The sequence below is a fragment of the Coregonus clupeaformis genome, chromosome 21 (assembly GCF_020615455.1).
Source record: "Coregonus clupeaformis isolate EN_2021a chromosome 21, ASM2061545v1, whole genome shotgun sequence".
Lineage (NCBI taxonomy): Eukaryota > Metazoa > Chordata > Actinopteri > Salmoniformes > Salmonidae > Coregonus > Coregonus clupeaformis.
This window is the reverse complement of record NC_059212.1, coordinates 9658106-9664639: the sequence shown is the minus strand read 5'-3', so window position 1 is coordinate 9664639 and position 6534 is coordinate 9658106. Positions and strand designations below refer to the sequence as shown.

The following is a 6534-nucleotide window of genomic DNA, read 5'->3' as shown; positions in this document are numbered from 1 at the left end:
GGGGTAGTCACTTAATTTGCCATGTCTGTCTTTGTCAAAACCTTTGCAATAATCAACCACTTTGTGTGACAGTATTTTCCCAGATTACTTCCTCCTTTGCCAGTTCCTTGAGTCGGATGACGTCATTCTGAGCAATGATGGGAGCAAGAACATGACAGAGAGCTGAGGATGAAGTTAAACATGTACGTTTCTGAGTGTAATGTAATGAGCCTCTGTATAGAGTCATTAATTGCTAACCTCTCTTTCTCTTAACTAATGTTCCGTATATCAGCTTACCCCCCTGATAGTTGGGAGTTGTAATCCAGTGCATACGTTTTTACCTGCAGTGTCCGATAAGAGCGGGTAAGAGTGGTTCTGGATTGTGCTTGATCATTTTATTTTCATAGTTAATCCATAACATACTGAAGAGGAAATCTGGTGGCGGTCTTGTCATCAAGGAATACTTTCGAACCAAAAGGCTGACTGATGGCACCAGACGAAAGATGATTAATATTCTTACAGCAGAGATGACCGAGACTCACGGGTAACCACTAAACCAGGCACACAAGAAAGCTGTCTGTATCTAGGCTGTATTTCAGTATGATTCATTGCAAATGGATTAATAAAGTACTCTTCTTGTCAGGACATCACCATCCACACCATGTGAGGGAGACATGTGCTCAAGGAATTGTCACCTTGTTCCCTTACATATTTACATTTACATTTGAGTCATTTAGCAGACGCTCTTATCCAGAGCGACTTACAGGAGCAATTAGGGTTAAGTGCCTTGCTCAAGGGCACATCGACAGATTTTTCACCTAGTCGGCTCGGGGATTAGAACCAGCGACCTTTCGGTTACTGGCACAACGCTCTTAACCACTAAGCTACATGCCGCCCCTTACCTCAAGTACCCCTACTAAACCAAAGGATATGTGAGTATTAATTGGCCAAAACGTTTTTGTATAGGCCAAATTTAGCATGCATTTGTGTTTTGGATTGCATATTACACAATGTTCAATTGTTGTCTGATTTAAGAGTGTTTATGTATGTGAGGAAAGTGTTGCTGTGACTTTTCCATTGTGTTTAGATGAGTGAATGTGTTCTCATTTTCTTCAAGGAACATTATTTTGACCCTCAAACTGGAAATGGTTACTTGTCCTGGAAAATCAAAACCAACCAGAGGAATTAAGCTTCATCTGAGAAACGACAATCTAGCCAGCCATTCAGCGGTGGCCCAACAGCTGAGAGAGAGACTTCATCCCGTTCAGAGATTACCCTGAGTGACGAACAGTGCAGGGAGGCCATTTCCCTCATGAAGCATTCTTCTGATGAGGCCACCAAGCTGAAGATGAAGATGACATTTGAAAACAGACGGAAGATGACTCATGACCCAAGTAAACGCTGTGAGTTGCTGACTGAATTTCCACGGTTCATGGATATGAAGTGTCTGGTAAGCTCTTCAAATTCAACATTTCAAACAGCATCACCTTATCGGCATCCTCCCTTGAATCCAAAAATGGAGAGTTGGATTGCTTTGGCAGTTTCGTAACTATTGTACTGCTGTATTACATTTTTCTCATTTTCTTTCTGTGTTAAGGATGGGCCAGTGACCTCTCCTCCATCCTCCTCTTGCTCCATTTGATTCCCCCTTCATCACAAGGCCACAAAAGACCAGGCAAGGTGTCTACTTCTCAAGCTGAGAAGCATCTCGTCATATTCAAAAAGGTTTGTATTGGTCTCCTTATCTGAGTACCTATTGTCACTGTTTATTGAATCCAAGCCACTATACTATTGCCGAATTAATGGTATTGTTTCTTTTGTCTTCAGGCAGGAACCAGTATCGAGGAACACCTTAATGCCATTGCCCAAAGCAGTCAACTGTACCTCCTTGCTGTCAGGACCATCAGGAGCAACATCCATAGTTACTTCATCATCCTGGACAAGCAAGCTCTGCCATGCAACTCCACAAGCGCTCTTGGTGCCTTCAAGACAAACTTTGTGTTTGGGATCTCTTAGAATCTGATGCTGCACAGTATGTACACCTTCATACAGACAACTGTGTACATTTACATTTTACAGTCATTTAGCAGACGCTCTTATCCAGAGCAACTTACAGGAGCAATTAGGGTTAAGTGCCTTGCTCAAGGGCACATCGACAGATTTTTCACCTAGTCGGCTCGGGGATTAGAACCAGCGACCTTTCGGTTACTGGCACAACGCTCTTACCCACTAAGCTACCTGCCGCCCCAAGTGTACAAGATACAGTAGATATTGGGAAGGTTAAGTAGAGTCCACGTGTTGCAGAGCTTAGAGCTAGATTCAGCAGAAATATTGAGTTCAAATATGAACTAGTCATGGGAGTACCAACTTGCTTGTGAGGCATCTCAAGTTGATTCATGGACTTTGCCATTGTAAAACACTCAAGCTGAAATGTGGTCAAACAGGTTGTTGTCGTGTATTTGGTACTTTTTCAGGCTTAAGGAAACAGAAACGCTAGGCAAAATCCAGCAGTCTTTTACTTCATTGAATTCTGAATCTAAACGGAAAAAGTATTTTGCACAGAAATGGGAAACTGTTAACCCAGTGGAGAAAGTGCTTGGTGTTAGATTTGATAATAGAAGAAACAAAACAACTGGAACTTATGATCAAGTAGTCGAAACTGACAAGTTTGCTTATGTTCCAATTCTTATGTCCCAAACCTTAGTGATATGTTCAAGTCGAGTCACAATTTCGAAGGAGTTTAATTTGATTTGGAAGATGGATTGTATATTAAGAGACATACCCTCTTCTCCAAATAAGAAAATGTGTTGCAAATTCAACTGTTTTATGATGACTTTGAGACAACTGTAATGGGTGATTTGAAGGAGTCAGGCGCAGGAGGGTAAATCACAGAATAACAGGATTTATTCCGGAATATAGTTACGCAGTAATGCGTCAAAACAGTCCAGTGCGCAAAACAGGCGCACTGGAACCAACAAGGCATACAGGGAAAATAACCCGGCAATACAAAATACAAGGAGCTCAACCGAGCTTCACTCTCCTCACAATAAACAATCACACACAAAGACAAGGGGGCAGAGGGAACACTTATACAAGTACTGATGAGGGGAAATGAACCAATCCATTGGGATCAATGAAGGGTATTCACAAGTTGGGGGGTATATACTTCACTTTGAGACATTTTCCACCAAAATTGAATTCATCTTCAGTCGTGGTCAAAAGTTTTGAGAATGACACAAGTATTGGTCTTCACAAAGTTCGCTGCTTCAGTGTTATGAGATATTTTACTATGGTATACTGAAGTATAATTACAAGCATTCCATAAGTGTCAAAGGCTTTTATTGACAATTACATTACGTTTATACAAAGAGTAAATATTTGCAGTGTTGACCCTTCTTTTTCAAGACCTCTACAATCCGCCGTTGCATGCTGTGTTAACTTCTGGGCCACATCCTGACTGATGGCAGCCCATTCTTGCATAATCAATGCTTGGAGTTTGTCAGAATTTGTGGGTTTTTGTTTGTCCACCCGCCTCTTGATCGACCACAAGTTCTCAATGGGATTAAGGTCTGGGTAGCTTCCTGGCCATGGACCCAAAATGTTGATGTTTTGTTCCCCGAGCCACTTAGTTATCACTTTTGCACCATCATGCTGGAAAAGGCATTGGTCGTCACCAAACTGTTCTTGGATGGTTGGGAGAAGTTGCTCTCGAAGGATGTGTTCATGGCTGTGTTCTTAGGCAAAAGTGTGAGTGAGCCCACTCCCTTGGCTGAGAAGCAACCCCACACATGAATGGTCACAGGATGCTTTACTGTTGGCATGATACAGGACTGATGGTAGCGCTCACCTTGTCTTCTCCGGACAAGATTTTTTCCGGATGCCCCAAACAATCGGAAAGGGGATTCATCAGAGAAAATGACTTTACCCCAGTCCTCAGCAGTCCAATCCCTGTACCTTTTGCAGAATATTGATCTGTCCCTGATGTTTTTCCTAGAGAGAAGTGGCTTCTTTGCTGCCCTTCATGACACCAGGCCATCCTCCAAAAGTATGCAGATGCACTCACACCTGCCTGCTGCCATTCCTGAGCAAGCTCTGCACTGGTGGTGCCCCGATCCCGCAGCTGAATCAACTTTAGGAGACGGTCCTGACGCTTGCTGGACTTTCTTGGGCGCCCTGGCGCCTTCTTCACAACAATTGAACCTCTCTCCTTGAAGTTCTTGATGATCCGATAAATGGTTGATTTAGGTGCAATCTTACTAGCAGCAATATCCTTGCCTGTGTAGCCCTTTTTGTGCAAAGCAATGATGACGGCATGTGTGTCCTTGCAGGTAACCATGGTTAACAGAGGAAGAACAATGATTTCAAGCACCACCCTCCTTTTAAAGCTTCCAATCTGTTATACTAACTCAATCAGCATGACAGAGTGATCTCCAGCCTTGTCCTCGTCAACACTCTCACCTGTGTTAACGAGAGAATCACTGACATGATGGCAGCTGGTCCTTTTGTGGCAGGGCTGAAATGCAGTGGAAATGTTTTTTGGGGATTAAGTTCATTTTCATGACAAAGAGGGACTTTGCAATTAATTTCAATTCATCTGCAACTCTTCATGACATTCTGGAGTATATGCAAATTGCCATCATCAAAACTGAGGCAGCAGACTTTGTGAAAATTAGTATTTGTGTCATTCTCAAAACTTTTGACCACGACTGTACACTTATGTGCGCTCTTCCATACCCAGGACCTTAAAACTTACAGATTTGATGCCATACTAAAGCCAATTGTAAGTGACCTGAAAGTGATTGAGACTGAGGGAATTGAAGTTTCTATGTTTAATGGTCATTTTCATGACAGTATTGTCCAAGTTACTGGTGATAATCTTGGTATACATTGCCTCTTTGGTTTTGTCGAATCATTTAGTGCCTGGTATTGCTACAGTTTTTTCCTCACTGAGAAGGGGGATTTTCAAACTGTGTTCTGTGAAGATGACCGAAGTGGGATTTTTGCGAACAAAAGGCATGCATCCAGACGATTGTCAAACTGTACAGTCAAATCCAACACTACCTCATGTATACGGTGTGAAACATGCTTATTTATTGAACTCTCTGCAGTACTTCAACACAGCTGACAACTTCGCAGTTTTTTTTTTTTTGTTTTTTTTTTGGGGGGGGGAATGGATCAGCTTAATATTGCAGATAGATTGTATCTTCTATCAATGTAATTGTCTGCATCACTTCCAATCCCCCATGTTTTTTTTATTTTTTATATATATACTCCCCTTTATTACTTTTCAACCCCACCATCCTTTCCCTACTTGGAGTAAATTAGTGAACAACAATGCCCAGGCGTCTACTTCCGGTCTATACTTACTATCTACACCTTATGGACAGAGTTCATTTTACAATAATTCTATTATATATATATATATATATATATATATTTTATTAATGTTTTTTCCAAATTTTTATTATTTTTGTTTATATATATATATATATATATATATATATATATATTTTTTATATCAACAACTTCGCTGTTGATATTATGCACAACATTTTAGAAGGAGTTAAATAGTTTGAGGTAAAACTTTTGTTACAGTATGTACAAGCTAACTTTGTGACTGCCAAATACATTTTTTGTAGAATACAGTCATGTAACTATGGCTACACAGAGAGAAGGAATCGTCCACCTTCAGTCAAATTGGATGATGAAAGCAATGCTCTGGGCCTAAAAGCTATCCAATCATGGTGTCTTCTCCGCAATATGCAATTGATATTTGGTGATCTGGTTCAGAATTATGATAAATACTGGCAACTGCTACTGTTACTACTACAGATCGTGAATATTGTGATTTCTCCAGTATTAACCGAGGGTTTAAAACACTTAATTGCTGAGCATCATAGGCTCTTCAAGTATTTGTTTCCTAATAGGAATATTTTGCCTGAACATAATTTCATGATACATTATCCTAGGTGTATAAGGAATATTGGTCCAATTCTTCACACATCGTGTATGCGTTATGAAGCGAAACACAACTTCTTTACACAGCCAAAGCGTTTCAAAAATATCACCATGACACTAGCCAAAAAGCACCAACATCACATTGCATATACAGTGGCTTGCGAAAGCATTCTCCCCCCTTGCCATTTTTCCTATTTTGTTGCCTTACAACCTGGAATTAAAATTGATTTTTGGGGGGTTTATATCATTTGATTTACACAACATGCTTACCACTTTGAAGATGCAAAATATTTTCTATTGTGAAACAAACAAGAAATAAGACAAGAAAAAACAGAACTTGAGCGTGCATAACTATTCACCCCCCCCAAAGTCAATACTTTGTAGAGCCACCTTTTGCAGCAATTACAGCTGCAAGTCTCTTGGGGTATGTCTCTATAAGCTTGGCACATCTAGCCACTGGCAAACTGCTCCAGCTCCTTCAAGTTGGATGGGTTCCGCTAGTGTACAGCAATCTTTAAGTCATACCACAGATTCTCAATTGAATTGAGGTCTGGGCTTTGACTAGGCCATTCCAATACATTTAAATGTTTCCCCTTA

General features: G+C 40.7%; 1 long non-coding RNA gene across 1 annotated transcript; it reads left to right on the top strand.

Annotated features, from left to right (window-relative positions):
- Positions 1–824: 824 nt before the first annotated feature.
- On the top strand, positions 825–1966 carry LOC121534549. The gene is made up of 4 exons (XR_005994629.1): positions 825–911; positions 1097–1429; positions 1577–1704; positions 1807–1966. It is a non-coding gene; the product is annotated as an uncharacterized LOC121534549 (long non-coding RNA).
- Positions 1967–6534: the final 4568 nt, after the last annotated feature.